This window comes from Bos indicus, chromosome 5 (genome assembly GCF_029378745.1).
Source record: "Bos indicus isolate NIAB-ARS_2022 breed Sahiwal x Tharparkar chromosome 5, NIAB-ARS_B.indTharparkar_mat_pri_1.0, whole genome shotgun sequence".
Classification (NCBI taxonomy): Eukaryota; Metazoa; Chordata; class Mammalia; order Artiodactyla; family Bovidae; genus Bos; species Bos indicus.
In genome coordinates this window covers 111,397,794-111,418,237 of record NC_091764.1, presented here as the reverse complement: position 1 = coordinate 111,418,237, position 20,444 = coordinate 111,397,794, and the positions used below count along the sequence as shown (strand labels likewise).

Below are 20,444 nucleotides of genomic sequence, written 5' to 3'. Positions count from 1 at the left end.
CCTCTCACTGATCCTACGCACCCGTCACCAAGGCGGGTCTATTCCGTGTGCCCTGAACCCTCTCGAGCCCCACCCTTCACCCTGTGCCCGTCCCCCACTGGCCGTGCCACTGCCAGTGCTCACCTGGACAACAGCTGTGGCCTTCCTAAGGGGGCTCCCAGCCAGGTGCCCTGGAGCCAGGCAGGAGCCACATCTGACGCTGCCCCTCCCAGCCTCAGGATAAAGTCCAGATCTCTCAGGAGGCTCCAAGTTTCTGTGTAATCTTACACTCCCCGGCCCCATGCCGGGATCAGGAGGGTTCAGCAGAACTGGACTTGACTTCCTCCAGGCCTCTCTGACCCTGGCCTGGCCCCCCCGATACCCCGGGGTCCCTAGCTCCAGCCCAGCACCTGCCACAGAGGCTTGGAGAACGAATGAGTGAAAGACCCCCCCCCCCCCCCCCCCCCCCCCGCCTCCCAAATCCACACACTACTTTTCAGTTAGTGCCGCTGGGCTCTCAGGCCTGGTCGGGGGCTTGGAAAGGTGGCTGCGAGTCCTAGCTCTGCCTGCCACATGACCTCGGGCTCAGGACGCCCCAGTGAAGAGGCTCGTCTGCGTGTATCCTCAGGGTCCCCTCCAAGGGCAGGTGGTAAGGGGGACACAGGGCACGACCCCATCCTCAGGGTGCTCTGGGCAACGAGCCGCCTGATGGCCGAGAGGAGGGGCAGGGAGGTGCAAAGTGAAGCAGCCGCACGTTAGGATCCTCCCACCAGGCCCACCACGTAGGTGCTCAGTGTACAGATCCAGGTCTGGCACACAGTAGGTGCTCAAGCAGCTGCTGCTGAGGGAGGAAATGGGCTTGAGCCTGGTTCTGCCACCCCAAGCTCTGCGACCCCAAGCAAAACTCCCACTCTCTCCAGGCTTGTCGGTGGCCTGAAAGGGAGGCTGGTAACGCTGCCTGCAGGCTCCCAGGACGGTTTGGGGGCTGCACCTGGCCCAGCGGCCACGGGAACCTGAGCAGCATAATTAACCTCCTGCTGGGCGCAGTCCTGAGCAGGTACACAGCTGGTTGGCTCTGCAGCTCTGGGCACCTGGTGAGCCTCCTCGAGGCTGAACAATGAGCCTTTTCTCTTTTCCCTCCCTGATTCTTCTCTGTCCGACCCGGCCCGTGAGGGGCTACAGCATCCCTGGGTCAGGACCTGACTGTCCCCACCAGGCGCTCTCCGTAAACCCTCACCACTGGAGGGGATATCACACAGGGCTGCTGGCGCTGGGCCCCTGCTCCTTAATTTCATGGGTGCTACCAATCTGTTCCCGCCAGTAATGACTTGGTCCTTCCTGCCCGCTGGACCCATGGAGCATTCTGGAACAGGCCAGCAGGTGCTCAGATTTCCCGCTGACCACAGGGTAGGAGACAGGGGATGAAATAGTAGCGACAGAAACATCAGCACAGGTGAGACGGGGCCAGGTGGCTGGGGTCCAGGCCTCAGCAATTCCGCTAACCCTGGGCACCAAGAGCAGCATCCCCTTCGCAGGCGGTGTGCTTCGCCCTAGCTCATCTTCACAAGCCCACTTCACAGACGGGGAAACCGAGGCTTACAGAGGGGACGTGCCTCATCCAAGGAGGCCACGGGAAGGGACTGGCTCAGCGGAGGCCATGCGCATGCCCACTGCTGCTCCCCAAGGCAAGGGCCGCCCCATCCTCTCTGGACCTCAGTTTCCCACTGACGCCTAGGGGTGCAGACATGACCTTCCAGCTTGACCCATATCAGCATTCCACGTTCCAACAGGCCACGTTCTAGGTTTGCTGTGCCATGTTCCCTCTCCAAGTTCTATCTTCTAGTTTCCCTGGTCTGAATTTGGCGGGGGAGGTTTCTACTTTCTGGGTGCTGTGTTCTGGGTTCTAGTTCCAAGGCTCGCCTCTCAAAGGAAGTTTGTAGCTGGAGGGACTGCCCGGGTGGCACAGTGGATAAGAATCCACCTGCCGATGCAGGAGACATGGGTTCAATCCCCGGTCCAGGAAGATTCCCCAGGCCACGGAGCAACCAAGCCCGTGTGGCACAACTACTGAGTCTGAGTCCTGCAACTGCTGAAGCCAGCGCACCCAGAGGCCACGCTCCGCAGCAAGACATGCCACCACGACGGGAAGCCTGCACATCCCAACTAGAGAAATCCCTGCGGCAATGAAGACCCAGTGCAGCCAAAAATAAATAAACTAATTTTTTAAAAAAGAGAGAAAGTTCTGCAGCCCAGGCTCTCCAGCCAACACGCTCCCTCTTCAGGGCACTGTGCCCTCCTCCTAGCACCAGCGGCGGCACTCACAGCCCAGGGCTCCGTGGTCCTAGAACAGCGAAAGCAGCAAGGAGGGCCCGCTTGGGCTCCCAGGGCCATGGTGGGATCACAGAGCACACCCACAGCCCCGGCAGGAATGCCCCTCCCCAACCCTCTCCTTGTCACCCCAAGATGCCGTCCTGACCACCCCCCATGCCCGCTGGGCCCCCTTCCCCACTAGCCCGCTCTATAATGGCCCCACGAGACAGGCACTTCACAAGGGCAGAGACCTTGGGGCACTCGGCTTCTGGGTCATGGCCTGGCACCTCCTTGTGGGCACTGAATAAAACCTTGCTGAATGAATTAGCTAGGCATGCTCGGGACTGGCAGGATTACACACGGGCACAGCCTAAGGGACATGCATTCATATGATGGAGGGGCTCCTGCTGTGTGTGCGTGTAGGTAACTCGCAAAAAAAAAAAAAAAAGCACAAAAACACAGACATGATCACACCCTTCCCTGGCACGCAGCCCAGCCCCTGGCACAGAGAAGACACCCCATGATCAAGTGCTAAATGGATGAACGAGTGCTCTGTACCAAGGACAGAGTCAGGGGGCCGTGGCAGAGACAGAGATCGAGTTCCCACTTGGAATCGGGGCTCAGCTGTCATTAGGAAGCCCGTGACCACAGGTGAGAACTTGACTATGGCTCAGAAGGACTGCCGGAAATGCGCTTAGGGACAGGGTCAGTCAGGAAGACACTGGGGCACAGGGGCTGGGGGGGCAGTAATGTCTACAGCCCTAGGGGTGCCTCTGGTTGGAAGGGGCAGAGGTGGCTTCCTAGGTGAATGGCAACATCTGGGTGGAGCTAGCTGGCTTTCCAGATGAAGAGTCCAGCACAGTAATGGCCCCAAGGCAGAAATGTGGGGTGCGCAGGGGAAGAGGTGCAAAGGCTGGACTGGGGCCACAGGAAGGAGGTCGGAGGTGTGGACAGAATTCTCGAGGTGCAGCATCCCAATACCCCCTGGCCTGGACTCTCACAGACCCAGTCTCCAGGGATGAGCGAGAAGGAAGCTGTGTGCACCAATGCACCTATGCTGGGGGATGTCCCTGGGGCCGGGCAACTCCTACCCTGAGACCCCACAGCCAGCCTCCCTGGAGGCTACTCATGAGCAGGGACCCCAGAACCCAACAAATGGGGAGCTGGCTGTTCTCACAGCCCCTTTTCTTCTCTCTCTTAGAACCTAACTTCATCTTCCTGGTTTTAAAGGTTTCTCGTACATTCTGGGGAATCGAGACATCACAGCGAAAGAGACAGGATGATACCACTCATCAACCTGCCACCCCTGGGCTAACATTGTAGCCTAAGTTCTTGTAAACTTTTTTCCTGAGCACCTTTTTGCTGGAATGAACTATTGGCATGGATTTCCTGCCAGTTTGGGGGCAACACGCATTTTTCCTAAGGAGCGTTGTCTCCAAGCCAGAGGACCAGAGGGCAGGCCAGGGGACTCTGCTCTCCTGGCCTCCTTTTCATCCACCCCCTGACCAGGACCCCACTGAGAAACACTCCAGTGTGGGAAAGGAATGGGGGCGGGGCGCAAACCCACAGTCCTGGGCGCTCCTCCTAGAGACCACAAAGCTCTGGGTCAGTGCCAAGCGCCCCAGGACTCAACGTCCCCTCTGTGAAATGGGCGGCCTCCTCTCTAGGCTGAGGTGACTGTCACCTGGCTGGACTGTGCTTCACAGCTGCTTCCAGGAGCCGTGCCAGGAGGCCCCTTGACCTTTTCTGTACCCCCCTCCCTTTGCCACTTGGACACATGAACAGCAGAGCAAGCCCCTCGGCTGCCCCTGGTGACCTCTACCCCAGCCCCTCGACCAGTCCTCTCTGTTCCACTCCACTGGCATCCTCCCCTCCAACCAGGCCCTCAACAGACCTCCCTGCACAAGGGTCTCCTCCCAGGCAGACAGACAGGAATCTGGGTAGTAGGAGCGCCGCATGGCTTCCTGGAGGAGTCTTATAGGATGGATGAGTCAGGAGAGGAGAGGAAGGGCACTTGCAGACAGAGGGACAGCACCAGGACAGGCCGGAGGGGGAGCCGGCCCTGGCGCTGCTCGTCTGGGTCGGGGCGAGAGCTGGTGCAGCGCCCCTGAGATGCTGAAACGAAATCACGCCAGAAAGCACCAGCGTCTCCTCCCCATTCGTGCCATAAACATGAGTTGTGACACACGCACAGTCCCAGGTGATGGTCGGGAAGGCACCTTCTCCACCATTCACCTAAACCGGCTAATCTGCCTTGTTTCCAGAAGTGGCCCTCACTCTCCATTCTCAAAATCACCATTCAGCAAACACTTAAATACTTCTCAAGTGCCTCCTCATGTGAGGCACAGTGCCAGCCCCCCAGAGAGTGCCCGTGTGCCCAGCTCAGGAACCAGTGCCCCTCACTTAATGGGCAGCTCCCCTCCCCAGTCCTTCTTCCCAGTCACCTCGATTCACCCAGACCAAGTGCCGGGCCCCCAGTAGAAGAGGAGGGCGGCCACGAGGGGCTTGTGCAAAGTGCTAAGCAAGCTCTGGGGGGTTCCACAGTCAGCCTGGGACCTATTCCCTCGAGGAGGTGGCAGCAGCAGGTGCTGAGATAAAAGCAATGGGCTTGGGAAAGGAGGGATGGGAGGGGTGGGAGCAGAGAGAACACAGGAAGCAGCTGAGTCACAGAGGCTAAAGGGGTCTCCTAAGGCAGCATGGAATTCGTGGGGCCAAGCAGTGGTTCCTGGAGTCCACAGGCCTCAGAATCTCCAGGGGATTCAAAACCATAGATTTCCAACCCTCCCTCCCAGAGTGGGATTCTGACTCGGTGGGGTGGGGAGGGGAGCCCGGAAAATCCACACTATCCCCCTGGTGCCCAGGCAAGGCTGAGCGGGCCTTCCTGAGGCAGGGTCCCAGGCCTATGAGAAGGAAGCAGGGCAGCCCCAGGGCCCCCACGGAGGGCGGGGTGGGGGAGGCGGCAGTCCAAGGCGTCCGAGCCGCACACAGCAGTCATCTCTGGGTGATGGAAGGGCCTGGACAAGCAGCCCCATCCTACAGGCTGGGGACCTACAGGCTGGATATGATGGATCCCAGCCCTGCCACTTCCCGGCCCTGGGTCCCCAGCCCCTTCGCATTGCCAAATAGGATAATAATAGTACCTACCTCATGGGAAGTTAGGAGGTGTCTCTGAGATAATGCAGACAAAGTGCTCTGGCCCAGCGCCCAGCACATAGTAAGTGCTCGATAAATAGCTGCAAATTATTATGACTGCAAAGTCCTCCATCGCGGGTCTCTGGCATCCAGACTCTCAGAGACGGCCTCTGGCCACCCTCCCTCGGTCAGACCTCAGACCGCCTGGCCTGCTCCTTCTGGGAAATTCCTGGCCTGCCTAGAGGGGTAGCCAGAGGCCGGGCCCTCAGGAGACCCCAGCATCAGCACAGACTCCTACCTTCTGTCCTGGCCTTCACCCCGCACCCCACCCCACCCCATCCCCAGGATTCCCACTTCGGTGGGAACCAAAGTCTTAGCCAAATAAGCTCTAAACTCATAAGACAACAGAGTAATTAGGTGTGTGAATGATTCCTATTGTTCTGATTTTATTTTTATAGAAAAGATGAAAAGAAGTGAGCCCACAGGAGAATTTCAGCAATGTAAGGAAAAGTATTCCGTTAACTTTCTGGATTATGAGCAAGGTCTTGGGCCCCTGGTCAGCCTATTCTAGACCATGCGAGGGTGGCCCACTACCCTTCCACCCGCCCAGGCCTGCTTCCAGCCCTTGGGAAGTTCTCGCCCCTTCCTGAAGCCTCTTTCCCCTTCTGGGCAGTGGGGACAAGCAAGGTCCCTGTGCCATTCTGCTGCGAGTGAGGCTGCCCACCGGAGCTTCAGTGCCCTTGATCAGGGATGGAGGAGGAGGAGGAATAGGTGGAATGCTCCCCTGGCTGAGAATCCCGCATTCATTCATTCATTCATTCGTGCTCCTGTAGGTCCACGGGGCTAAACACACAATAACAAACACGCTGGCATCACGCGGAGGCCTCTGGTGAGTGACAGAGTGCCAGGGGACAGAAGGTGGAACAGACATTCAGGTGGTGAGAACAGCATAAGCAAAGGAATAGAATCTGAGGTTTGGGGCCTGTGTGGACCACATCTCAGAGCTCTGTTAGGCTAAAGCATGGGCTCCAGCAGGGCCACTCTACACTAAGGCCCAGGCCAAGGTCAAGGGGAGTCCCTGGGAGGAGAAGAGGTTAGAGAGGAGAGAGGCAGGCTCAGAGGTGTGGAGGGAAGGAGACACCCGCCATTCCCCCTCCCCTCCTCCCTGTGGCTGCTTACTCAGGGCAGTCTCTCACCCACCCTCAACCTATCCAGTGCCCTCCAACAAGCCCTCCGCAGCTCCAGAATCAGGTGGCCGCTCCCCAAGTCTATCTGACCAACAGCTCCTGGGGACTTTCCTCCTTGTTCTACTGTTATTTATTAAGCACCTACTGAATGCCTGGGTGCTGTACCAGCTCCCATGGTGAGACTGTTAAACTGTTGGCAGCTTGAAATCAGTCCTGCTGGGAAGATTTATACCACGGAAACTGGCCAGCACTGCTCATCGGCGAGCCAGCAGACCACTGCCCCCCATGCCCAAGAAATGGGTGCTGCTGCTGCTGCTGCTGCTGCTAAGTTGCTTCAGTCGTGTCTGACTCTGTGCGACCCCAGAGACGGCAGCCCACCAGGCTCCACCGTCCCTGGGATTCTCCAGGCAAGAACACTGGAGTGGGTTGCCATTTCCTTCTCCAATGCATGAAAGTGAAAAGTGAAAGTGAAGTCGCTCAGTCGTGCCCGTCTCCCAGCGACCCCCATGGACTGCAGCCCACCAGGCTCCTCCGTCCATGGGATTTTCCAGGCAAGAGTACTGGAGTAGGGTGCCATTGCCTTCTCCAAGAAATGGGTACAGAGAGGCAGGACCCAGCCCATGGGGACTCACAGACAGAGGGGAAGACAACAAGAAAGTGGACCACACATCGACTGTGGCAGGCTAGGCGAATAGGGAGACTCATTCTAGAAGTGGGGCAGCGAACGCCCACTGGAAACTGAACGGAGCTCTTCAAAGAGCAATAGTGTGCATCTCCCCCACTTTAGAGACGAGGAAACTGAGGCACAGGGAGACAGAGTCACTAGCCTACTGTCATGTGTAAGAAGGGACGGGATCAGAGTCCGAACCTGGGCCACTGGATCTGAAATTCTTGCTCTTTCTGCACTTGACTGCCTCATGGCACAATTATCGAGACTGCTCCCTACCTGCCAGCAGCCAGCACAGAGCTAGGCAGACCATGGGTATCTGTGCCCATGTGCCCAGGGGTATCTGCTGCCCAACTCAATTTGAATCTCTGGTGGGCAAGGCCTCTGTCCTCTCCACCAGGCTGCCCGGGAAAGCGCCCCTCGCAGGAGGACATCATGCTGTTGGCCAGAATATCTGAAGAAACTTCTGGAAGGGAGCCCTGATCCCATGTGGTAGACTAGAGAGCTGGGAAGGGGTGTACCGTGCGGTGGCATGGAGAACAAAAATTGGCCTTGGGGAGCAGAGCAGAGTCCCCTGCTCGACCTGGCCAGGGGCCAGAAGGTGGTGGGTGTCTACACAGGCAAAAGGAGGCTGTCCATGCAGACCACCCTGCCTGGGTCACTCTTCACTGCTACTTTTGTCTCCTCCGAGGAGGACAGGGACACTCAGCTCCCCCAAGCCTCAGCTTCCTCCTGGTCACAACCACCATGAAGTGGACATGACCTGCCAGCTGGTATCAGCGTCCCTGTTACACAGGTGAAAATACCCATGGAGCTGCCAGCTGTTTCCTAGGTGCTTCTCAGGTGCTGGGCATACCTGTACATGTAGACACAGCATCTCATGCAGTCCTTGCCACAACTCAGTGAAGGAATCTCCCCATTTGTCAGACATGGAAACTGAGGTTCAGAAGGCTGTCCGGCCGAGGTGGTCCGGCTATCTCAGTGAAAGTGATCAGCAATGTCAAGCAGCCCTGACCACATCAAGGGCGCTAGGCAGACCTGCAGCAGGGGGTCAGCTGGGCCAGCCGGTGCCATCCCAGCCAGTCTCCTTGCTGTCCTCATGCCAGCTCCCTGGGGTGGCCCACCACCTCACCTCCACCTGGCCTTCCTTTTCCTCCAGCCTTGCCTCCCCTCTCTTCAGTGGCTTCTCATGTCAGCCCCCAGCAGGGCTTTGGCTGTCCCCCACCTCCAGCTCTCGCATACACTCAGCACATCTTGGAGCCTTGCCTTATCCATCCCTCTGCCCAGAATACCCTTCCCACTTTCTCTCCCAAGCAAATCCTTCTAGCTTCCTTTTATGTCTTTCAGCAAGTTCTCTCTCCCCCAGGGGTGGGGGGGAGGGCGGTGCTGGGGGCCCCTTTTTCAAACTTTCCCAGGAGCCTGTGTCTATCTCTTCAGCTGGCAGAAACATTGATAACCCTGCAGAATGGTCAGCTCCGCCCGGTGAGGCATTGGGGGGAGTGGGGTGGGGTCGGGGGAGGAACTTGTCTTACTCTTCCTTCCATCCCCAGGCTTGGCCCATTGCCTGGATTTTTAGTAACTGCCCGGGAGGTGACACAAGTCTTCCCCATCGAGGCAGATCTGGGCTGGTGGCCCAGGAGTGGAGTGCTATGTGGACCCAGAGAGAGCCGGGCTTGGGGACCAGAGAGAGCTCACTGGGGCAGTGGTCCTGCCCACCTCTAGGAAGTCTCCTGGAGCCTAGAGTCACCCGACCTCAGGTCACTAGGGCTGGCTGAGACCCATCTCTGCCTCTCTGGCACTCCAGCTCAGGCACAGACCCCCCTCCCCAATACAACCCAGGTGCAGTCCCCTCCCCACCCCCGGTTCCAGAACCCACTATTTGCAGATATTTATAGCACCCTCCCCCAGCCAGGTTCCCTCCCCCGCCCTGGGCAGTGCGGTGGAAAGAGCGGGAGCCCCCCCACCAGAAAGGGTTGGGGTTCTTTCGCCACCTCCCTCGGTCTGATCCCGGCCTCCGCATCCGCCCAGCACCCCGACAGCGCCAGGGCCTCGGCCGCGGCCGCGCCGCAGCCCGGGGTCGGGGGTAGGGGAAGGCGGGAGCCGAGGCCTCCCACCCCCAGCCTCGCGGCGCGCGGGAGGTTTGTCAGGGGCGCGGTGCACAAAGCCTAGCTCAAACCCAGCGCCTCGGGGACGCCCCCTGCCCAGGCCGGGGGTCAGGGGAGTGGGGGGGTCGAGGGAATGAGGCTTTGCCCTCCCGGGCCACAGAAAGCTCAGCTGAGCAGCCAGGTTGGGGGAGGGGGTGCCAGAGCTGAGTAGCCGCCCCAGCATCCGCCCCCCATCTCGGCCCCCACCCAGACCCCCCAGCCTGGTGTTCCCGCCCCCGCCCCCAAAGGTCACGCTCGGGGATGGGGGCTGTGGGAGCTGTGACTGGGGCGGGGGGCACAGCGAGCGCGGAGGAGGAGGCGCAGGGCCAGGAGTGCCGGGGTGCGGGGGGCTGCGACGCGGGCCCCCAGGACACCAGGGTCAACTCACCCATTGCCCGCCGGGTCTCAGCGGCGGCGGCAGCAGCAGCGGCGGCGGCGGCTCCGCGGCCCCCGGGGCCCCCGGCGGGGAGATGCTGGCGTTCGCCGCAACCTCTCGCCCCATCCCGGGCTCCGGCGGCGGCGGCTGCGGCGGGCGCCCGGCATCGCAGGCAGCGCGGCCCCGGCCCGGCCCTGATCCCCGCCCCGCCGCCCCCGCCCCCACCTCCAACCCGTCCCACGGGCCCGGCGCGGCCGCCTGTCTGCACCCGGGGGCCGCGGCGGGGACCCGGCGAGCGGACCCCGGCGGGGGAGGGCCCCACGGGAGGCAGGCGGGGGGTGCGGAGGCGAGGCCCGAGCGCGGCGCGTAGAGGGGCAGCTCCCGCCGGGCTGGGGCGGCTCCGGCCCCCGCCCCGCCCCCACCGGCGCCCCCTTCCCTCCGCCGCCAGCCGGGCTCCGCTCGCCGCGCGGGGCCGGGGACGCCTAGGACCGCAGTCTCAGGCCGCCGCTGCTCTGCGCCTCCCGCGTGTGCGATCAAATGTGTGTGTGTGTGTGTGTGTGTGCGCGCGCGCGCGCCCAGGCGCGCGAGATCCTGCCTGTGACCGTGCGTGCGCCAACCCACGGCCCGGTGCGTCCTGTGCGGTTGTGTGTGTGTGTGTGTGTGTGTAGGAGATGAGAGGCGGAGCGGGTCAGAGTGTGTGCGTGTCTGGCATGTGCATGCGTCTGCGTGTCCGATTCTGTTGTGCGTGGATGCATGTGTCTGTTTTGCCGTATGTATGGGTCTGGGTGACCCAGGCGTGTACCCGAGTCTGTTCCTGTGTGTACATGGGCGTGGATCCCAGCCGCTGTGCCTGCGTGTACCTGGATAGTGTTTGCGTGCACACATCTGTGACCATGCAGAGAGCCGTCTGGGTCTTGTGTTGTCTGCGTGCCTGGTCCTGGGCGGCTGTGATGATGTGTATACGCTGCTGTGACCGTGTGCAAAGGGCCTGGTATTGTGTTGTATGTATCGCTGCGGGCCTGTGACCACTTCTACACGTCTCTGTGTTTGTAAAGATCGCCGATGTACACTGGCCTGTGGGCCTTGGGCCTTGGGCCTTGTCCCGCCTGTATCCTTCTGACCCCTCCATCCAGGCATATGACCAATGCAATTCTGTGCTCCCTCTATTCCAGGCCTGGCCCACTGACTCCCGGTGGAGGACTTTGCTCCCCACCCCCACCCCATCCCCCTCGGCGGGCACTCAAAGCCCAATGGTCCTGCCCACCTCCTGCGTCTCCTCTTCTGGTGCACAACCAGCAGCGGTTCTCCGAGCGCCCACCATTTCACACCTTGTCTCCTCATGCTTGTGCACGGGGCTCGAGGCGGCCTCCGCGTCCTTCCCGCCATTCCAGAGCCGTGGGCTTCCGCTTCCGCTCATGTGAGCCCCGCTAGCAATCACTTCCGCCTATGTGTGTAAGCGGGTGCAGGTATGCAGCAGCCTCGCTGTGGACCAGCGGCGACGGCACCGGGAGGGCAGTGAGCTGCCTGCAGGCTAGGCACCCACAAGGTTCTCAAGAGCAGCCCCAAGGGCCTTTGGAGCCCTCTCCTGCTGTTCTTCCTGGTTCAGGTGCTCCTCGCCTACCTTTGTCGATTCTTGCTAAGCAGCCAGTCAGTCTTCTCCAACATTTACTTGAGCAGGACACTCTCCTCCCTGAACACCTAATGGCTCCCACTTGCTTTCAGCTTAAGCTCAGTTCTTGAGAAGAAAAGGAGGCCTTCGTGACATAGACCCTCTGCTATTTACCTCTGCCGGTTAGTACCCTCTAAGCCCAAAATGAGCAAACTATTGTCTGCAAGGGCGATATAGTAAATATTTTAGGCTTTGTTGCTCATAGGGTCTCTGTCTCAACTACTCTACTCTGCCATTGTGGCGTAAAATCAACCATAGATATTGTGTACAGGAATGAGTATGACTGTGTTCTAAGAAAACTTTATTTAGGGACACTCAAGGTAAACCATTATTCTTTTGATTTTTTACTCCAACCACTTGGAAATGTAAAAACCATTCCTAGCTGGCACTACTCGTAAAAAAAAAAAAAAGAAACTTTAGTCAATCAGTCTTGTCCAACTCTTTATGACCCCATGGACTGTACCAGGCTACTCTGTCCTTCGGATTTCCCAGGCCAGAATAGTGGAGTGGGTCACCATGCCCTCCTCCAGGGGATTTTCTTGACCCAGAGATCAAATGCGAGTCTCCTGCACTGCAGGCAGATTCTTTACCCTCTGAGCCATCAGGGAAGCCACACTATGCCTTATGTATCATCTGCATGACTCACCTGCTTCAGTTACTCCGTCACTAGCTCCCCCACCCAGATCCCAACTATTCTACCCTGAAAATATGTCTTGAGACTTCTCTGTTGGTTCATTGGCTAAGACTCTGTGTTCCGAATGCAGGGGCCTGAGGTTCGATTCCAGGTCAGGGAACTAGATTCCACATTTCACAAATGAGTTCTCATGCTGCAACTAAAGATCCCACATGCTGCAACTAAGACCAGGGGAAGTCAAATAGATAAAGTGCATTGCAACAAGTGACAACTAAGGAATGTTAAAAAAAAAAAAATGTCAGCCTTCGCTTCTCCCCCACTTGCCTTGCTAGCAGACTCTCTGCCCTTGTTGCTCAACCCCTACAGAATCCTCACTACTGTTCACACACACTCACCTCCACCTTGCCGTGGCCATCACTCCACCTCTGCCTGGGGATTCCTGCCATCTGGAAAGGACCCTCTTAGAGACACTTTTCCTTGCCCAGCCATGTTCCACAGGAGAATCTTCTCCCACGGCCTCCTGCAGCACTGTGGACATCCCTCGGCCCAAAAGAGAAGCCCTGTTGCAGGTCTGGCTCCCCCAGCGAACTTCTCCAGAAACCTGGATGCTGGCCCAGCACCAAGCTGGGCACAAAATATCACATCCCTCACTTTTCACAGCTCCCAGCAAAGGGGAGGAGGTGAAGTGACGTGCCCGGGCTCAAGTTCAGGTTTATGGGGCTTTCTCAGTCTTCACTCTCTTTGCCAGGATGCTCCTGGCAGGTGGTCCATAGCCTTCATCTGTCACCTAATGTGTGCTCTTTCTGCCTCTGACAAACGTTGGCGCCCCACAAGACCACAAGCCCCACAATTCCAAATCAAGCCCTGAGCCACAAATATGCCTTTTGTCCTTTGAAATCATTTAACTGATTTGGGTGGGTAGAGAATAATTTCACACAGTACAAATCTGAAAATTATTGAAGGGTGGCCAGTGGAAAGGAAGCTTCCTAGCCCCAGCCCAGGCCTCCCAGATCCCCTCTATGTAAGGATTTTACCCTTGTGATACTTTTTTTTAATGCAGCTCATTTGGTGTGAAGCCATTTTGCTGTGACCTAAAAACTAATTCATCACACTTGTAGCTTGACTCCTTTTTGGTTTTTTTTTTTAACGATGTGCAAAATAGATGTGGTCATCTATCATTGAGCCCCCCAGGCCCTCCCTGTGGGGCCGAGTGAGAGATAAGGGTGTGGGCAGATCACTGCGTGGTGGTAACTGGGTTCAGGAACCAGAGACATCTGGCTTCAGTGTGAGTTTTTGTGTCGGTGACTTAAACCTCAGTTTCCTCGTTTGTAAAATGGGAATAAGGAAGTTTCCTTCATAAGGCCACTCAGAGGGGCTTCCCTGATGTCTCAGTGGTAAAGCGTCCTCCTGCCAATGCACGAGACACAGGTTCAATCTCTGGTGCAGGAAGGTTCCCGCATGCTGTGGAGCAGCTAAGCCCGTGCTCCACAACTATTGCACCTTTGCTCTAGAGCCTGGGAGCCACAACTACCAAAGCATGATCCAAAACAAGACATGCCACCAGTGAGAAGCCCGCATAACCCAGAGCAGCCCCGGCTTGCCGCAATTAGAGAAAGCCTATGTGCAGCAACGAAGACCAAACACAACCAAAAATAATAAATAAAAATTAATTTTTAAAAAAGATCACGCATGCTGCAATGAATATCAAAGATCCCACATGCTGCAATTAAAACCTAGTGCAGCAAAATAAATAAATAAAAGAGACCTGGGCTCTAATCAGCTTCTCTACCTGTTATAATCATGTCACTGCACTAAGCCTCCATTTCCTCATCCAGAAAATGGGAATGATTGCTGCCCAGTCATCACATTGATATCAGTGGAACCTGGACAGTTCCATCCTCTCCCTCCCACTTGCTCACTTCCTCTCCTGTCTCCACACCATCAAAGGGGGTGTTGGGGAGGCAGAGGCTTGGAAAGTGCTCCTCCCTCCCCACCCTTCCCTTGGGGCCAGGCCACCTGACAAGGAGGCTGTGGGAGCCTGGAGCTGAGAGAGGTCTGGGTACAAGATTATCTACCCCAAGACAGGTGTCACCTTACAGATCTGCTGTCCCCTTTCACCTGGGGCCTGTTTGGCTCTGGGAACAATTGCTAGGTCTGTTATCCTTTTTGGCAGCTGCTGCCTGACCAGTGGGAGCTATGTTCCCCTTCTCCTTCACTTGGCCCTGGGTCTCCAGGTGAGAAGTCCCCTGAGCCGTGATGAGGCCCAAACACCTGCCCTGCCAAGGCTCCTCAGGGGCCAGGAGCCTGGTGATGCCATAGGCAGTATGAGCTGGCTCAAAGCTATGGCTTAGGGAATTCCCTGGCTGTCCGGTGGTTGGGACTGATCCTGCAAGCCTCACAGTGGTGCAGCCAAAGAAAAAAGAAGCTTCAGCTTATTCATCTGTGTAATGGGCATGAGATGGCCGCCTGAGAGCATGTGGGTTAGCAGCAGGAGCAGGATATTAGTCCCCTTCCTTCCTCATCACCTGCCACATGAAGTCACCGGACTGGCTCTCCTACCCTCCCCTACATGCACTCCATTCATTCATTCATTCATTACTGAGCCCATCTCCCAAGCACACAGCAAGCAGCTCTCTGAAATGCTTGCAGTTTCTCCAGCCTGCCCAGAGAGCCTCTCTGAAAAAACTCCTACTCATCCTTCAAGACCCAACCCACATAACCCCTAACCCTGAAAGCCACTCTGGTTTCCAGAGGCCTTGCTCATGCCTGATTTGTAGTTTCCACCTCAAGGCCTCTGGTGGTACGGACTCTGCCTGCAATGCCCTCCCCAGCCTCATCTCTAAGTATTTATTCCACCCATCCGGTCCTCCAGGGTGAGGTTACAAATGCCTCCTCTCCATGGAATCTTCTCCGACTTCCCCTTCCTGAAGTTCACCTTCATGGCCCACTATGGGTGTCCAGGGCCCTCTTAGGCCCCTCAGCACTTCCTGTCTGATGTTCTGACCTCCATGACTGGCCTCCTGGTGAGCTCTTAGGGCATAAACATGAGATGGGTCACCCTGCTCAGTTCAGGGGGACAGAGAGCTCCACGGCAGGGAGTCTAGTCTTGTCTGGGCCAAATGCTGCTGGTTAGAACCTCTCTGCCTGGATGACTTTGGATAAGTCCCCTTTCTCTCTGCAAACCTCAGTTTCCATACTTGTCAAGAGGAGGGGATAGATTAGACCTGGGAGGTCAGGGGGTCCAGGAGTCTCCTAAAATTTCCTGTGGCATGGTGTGTGTTTGTGAGTGTGCACACATGTGGGTGAACATGGGTATGGGTATACCCGCACGTGGATGTGATTTTGTGCTTGCGCGTGTGAATGTGTATGAGCACATGTGGCTTGTGGACGTGTGCGTGCACACCTGTGTGCTTTTGTGGGAGCGGGCCCATGGCTGTTATTGGGTCCTCAAAGGATTGGGGGCCAGCTGAGGCCCTTCAGAGGCCCCTCCCCCAATTCTCCCATGCTCCTCCCACAGCAGAGGGTCCTGGGGCTCCCCAGTTGCCTCTCACCCCTCCATGGCTCTCACCTGCATTCTTTTTTGTTTTAAATAGCCGTTGTTGCTTTATTTATTTATTTTTAGCTGCTCCTAGATCCCCGACCAGGGATCGACCCTGTGCACCCCCGAAGTGAAAGCGCAGAATCTAAACCACGAGACCACCAAGGAAGTCCTTCACCTGCATGCTTGCCATAGCTTTGCTCCTGGTGCATCTGCTCCACCCTATAGAGCAGTCAGTGCATTTCTAGAAAGCAACAAGGCAGATCCAGCGCTCAAATCCTGCTATGGCTCCCATCTCACCCAGCATGAGGCCAGAGTCCTTCAGGAGCCGCAAGGGCCCGCCTGGTCTGGCCTGCTGCCCGCCTCCACCCCCCGCCCCATCCCCCTCCATGCTCCCTGAACTCATCTACCTCCTTGGGGCGGGCTGTTCTCTCCTCTGGAGTTCTCTCCTCCAGATGCTCTTCCCCAGGTACCACATGGCTCCTCCTCCTCCCAGTCTCGGTGCAAACTCAGGGCCTTCCCAAGCACCCTCTTTAGGTGCAGGATTCCGGATCACTCTGCCTTCTCTTCTTTATTCTTAGAACTTTTCACCTTCAACATACTAGGTAATTTCCTGTGTCTTGTCCTTTTGCTTGTCTCCCCTACTAGACATAACCCTTAGCAGGGCAGTGATATTTGTCCTGACCCCGCTGTCGGTTCTTCAGTACCCACAAGCCTGGCACATAACAGCGGTTGGGTAATCTCTGTTCATAGGAAGGAAGCCTCCTCCCTGCCCCCCACCGAATGTGTTGAGGGTCACCCCTGAAATTTCCCAGGTAGTGCCATTGGTAAATAACCTGCCTGCAAAGCAGGAGACACAAGAGACATGGGTTTGATCCCTGGGTGGGGAAGATCCCCTGGGGAGGAAATGACCATCCACTCCAGTATTCTTGCCTGGAAAATCCCATGGACAGAGGAGCCCGGAAGGCTACAGTCCATGGGGTCAGAAAAGAGTAGGACATGACTGAGCATGCATGCATGCGTTATCTGTAAGTGTCTTTTGTGTGGGCCTTGAAGACTGCTGGGAGCCTAGAGAGAGAAGTGCCACCCTTCTGGGTGAGGGAAGACCTTCGGACTGGAAGAATCCCCCCACTGGGGCCAAGGCTGCTGTGTGGTTGTAAACCGAGGTGATCCAGCAGCCCAGTCATGTCTTGTGCCATGAGCCGCACACTTAGCTGGATCCTGGCAACCTCTCGTAGAAACTTGGGAGCCCGTTCCCTCTCCACCACGTTTGCCTTCCCTGGAGACCCCCAAGCCTTGCACACTGGATCCCCCATCGAGGAAACTGATTGATAGAGCCCCCCCGACAGCTGAGAGCACAGCCAGGACACAAGCCCAGAGCCAGGGCTCCAGTGACCAGGGGCTAGGTCCCTCCCCGAGTCCTCTCCTCCTCACAGCTGACCCCATCCAGAGAGGAAGGCGAGCACGTGGGGCAGGGGGAGTGCAAGGTTACATCCGTTCACAGATTGAGCACCTACTGTACATCAGGCCCTGGGCTAGAGCAGTCAGACTCATCCCTGACCCCAGGAGAAGCTGGGCCAGTGGGGTGCCGAGACAGCCACAGGCCCCCGGCGGCTGGGAAGGTAGAGGCAGCATCTCAGCCAGGCCTCGAAGGCTGGGGCAGATTTGGAGATGGGCATCCAGTACAAGGCTAGGCAGGGAAGGGACTAGTTACAGCCAGAAAGCGTGCAGGGGACAGGCAGGGAGTGAGTCAGCCCGAGGTCTCCACAAGCTCCAGAAACACCAGAGACGCTGAGCACTGGGCTAAGTCACCAGAGACGCTGAGCACTGGGCTAAGTCACCAGAGACGCTGAGCACTGGGCTAAGTCACCAGAGACGCTGAGCACTGGGCTAAGTCACCAGAGACGCTGAGCACTGGGCTAAGTCACCAGAGACGCTGAGCACTGGGCTAAGTCACCAGCTGAGCTGGGAGCACCCCCTATGGCAGATGGCAGCGCACTGGGCTAAGTCACCAGCTGAGCTGGGAGCACCCCCTATGGCAGATGGCAGCGCACTGGGCTAAGTCACCAGCTGAGCTGGGAGCACCCCCTATGGCAGATGGCAGCCCAGGAGGGTGGCCTGCTGGAGGGAGGCCCTGGGGCTGGGTCCCCGAGGGCACAGCTCTGGGTCACATCAGTGGTCCTACCAGCAGAGAGAGGTTCACAACCACACTTGCGTGCTTATGCCTGGCACCTGCTTGGAGCAGGGCACGCCCACCAGGAGACTTCCCATTCTAGTGCCACTTACACATACACGCTCAGCCTTGGACACAGAGCTCCATGGACACACCCCTTGTACACTCACAGAGGACACACACCCTGCAACCCTCAAAACCCTACTGGGTGCTCCCCACAAACTCACATGACAACATTCCTTCCAGCCTCAGCCGGGAGGGCAAGACTGGGCTGGGCCCACCCGGAGCCCCCTCCGGCCTGTAGCTGCTGCTCCCATCGGCGCCCCCAGCACCTACCCTGGCAAAGGTGCCTCGAAACTCCAGAAACAGAGGTGGGGGCACCAGCCCACCTTGCTGACTCACGGCCTGTCCACCCGATGGCAGCTTCCGCTCCTGGGGCCCATCAACGAGGTTCCGGCCTCACAGCTGCTGGGCCACCACCTGGCCCACACCCCCTCGGTCACCTCTCCCCAGCCCGGAAGGCAACCTCTGGACGTCCAGACTGTTTTCCCTGTCTGAGCCTGTATGCCCTGGGCCCACAGGTGGTCCTTGAGGGGTCTCAGAGGTCCTTTGGGTCAGCAGGTTTTCTGGTCCTTTTGATGACCAAAAATGTAAATAATGTGGGTGCTGCGGGGAGCCCAGGCTGTCCAGCTGGAGCCGGGCTGCTGGGTGGGAGTGGAAGAAGAGCAAAATTCACCCAGAAATATGTCTGTGGGTTGGCCACAGAAAAGGCCCCGGGCGGGGCTGGCACTCCACCTGGGGACCTGAGCCAGCACCAAGGGTTCAGCTGCTAACCTTGAGCCCATGTGCACCGTGAGGCTGCCAGGGCTGCCTAGACGTGGCTCGACTGAGCCTCACCTTCAAGATCATCTCCTCTGACCCCTGACCCACGTGGCTCTGCTTACATGCCTCCTGTGATGTGCTGCTTGCTGTCTCCCTTGACAGCTCTTTTCGGTGGGACAACTTCAGCTATTAGAAATCCTAGATCCCACTGCCTGGAGTTGGTCCGAGCAAGTCAGCTTCTTCACTGGCACCACCATCCTTCAGAAACTGGTTAGAGTCCCTGCACCACTTCTCCTCCCAGGATCTTTAGCGGCTCCTCCGATGCAGGGTTGTCAGAACTTTCCATCCCGGCCTTTCTCCCACTTGCCCCTGCCTTTCCCCAGACACGACCTGACTAGTACAGCCCGAGGGCCTCTCCCTCCCCTGATAGGCCTCAGCTTCATATGGCCTGTTTTTGCGGTCAGGCTTCTGGCCTCTCTTACACACTTCCTGCTAGCTGCTACCTGCAGTTCAGTTTCCTCTTTTGTAAAATAGGATTAAGACTCGTATCTTCTGCATAGGGTTGTTGTAAGGATGGAATGAGTTTATACATGTCAAAATGCTTAGAAAACGTAGCTAGTGCCATTATTACTGTTTGTAGATGGTTATTGTCCAGAAGGGCTTCCCTGGTGGCTCAGCAGTAAAGAATCCACCTGCAAAGCAGGAGCTGCAGGAGATGCGGTTTCAATCCCTGGGTGGGGAAGATCCCCTGGAGGAGAGCATGGCAACCCACTCCAGTACTCTTTCCTGGAGAATCCCATGAACAGAGGAGCCTGGTGGGCTACAGTCTATACAGTCTATAGCGTCTCAAAGAGTCGGACATGACTGAAGCGACTTAGCATGCATGTGGCCCCGCTCCTCAGTGACTTCTCCTCCTCTTCTGAAAGTTTAGGGTCATGGAATCTTCTAGATGGGAGGGCCTTTAAAGGCTACTGAGTCCCAGTCTAACCCCATTATACTAGTGAGGAGACAGGAAGAGGACCCAAAGAGGCTCTGTTTCTGACATCTTCTCTGGAGGGCAGAGCACCCATCCTCAGCCTGGGACCAGAGCCTTCAATGAGTCCAGACTTTCAAGGACCTGATGGCCTCACCCCTCTGGGAAGATTCTAGCAGCCTGGGCAGGGTGTGGAGAGGGGCAGGATGTGGAGTGAGCCAGGGTGGGAGCCTGGAGCCAGGGTTCTAGAACACCCACCCCACCTTGACTCACCTGCCCAGTGAGGGGCTTGGCCTTGGGAATTCCTAAAGGGAGCCTGGGTCACAAAGTCAATTCTCAGGCTTGCCCCTACAAAGCAGAAGAGGTAACTGAGGCCAGGGAAGGGTGATGGCAGAGTGAGGGGTGTGGCAGGGCAGGGTGAGGTCCTGCTGAGCAGGGACCCTTCTGCCCCAGGGTCTGGCTATGCCATGGCTTTAAGCCTGCCAGCGTCCCCCACGCTGGCCCCTCTCATGCCCTTTGCCCTGGTCTAAGGTGGCCTGGCAGAACGGGGTCAGGAAAGGTCAGAGCCAGAGGACTGAACCCAGGGCTTGGCATCCATGGGTGAGGATGCTGGCAGGACAGGCTCCCCAGATGCCTGCTCAAAAGGCTGGCATCACTGCCCCACCCCACACACTCCTCACTTAGGAGCTGCTGGACAATCTCTGCCAGCATCTTACCCAGCCCTGCCTGGCACCCAGAGGGGCTGCCAGCATTCCCTGGGCTTGGATGATTGCAAGGAGGAATCAGAAATCCTTGTGCCTTGCTGGTGGGAATGTAAAATGGTGCAGCTGCTGTGGAAAA

General features: G+C 57.6%; 1 protein-coding gene across 2 annotated transcripts in view; it reads right to left on the bottom strand.

The window, feature by feature from the left end:
• MGAT3 (beta-1,4-mannosyl-glycoprotein 4-beta-N-acetylglucosaminyltransferase) overlaps window positions 1-18,379 on the bottom strand; it is a 39,255-nt gene extending 20,876 nt beyond the window's left edge. Inside the window, exon 1 of one of the 2 annotated variants that reach the window (XM_070790442.1) lies at window positions 18,146-18,379. The gene's annotated coding sequence lies outside the window, so the exon portion shown is untranslated. Of the gene's footprint in view, window positions 1-9,807; window positions 9,993-18,145 lie in introns of those variants that run through there. The other variant, XM_070790439.1, reaches the window with a different exon arrangement.
• Window positions 18,380-20,444: the final 2,065 nt, after the last annotated feature.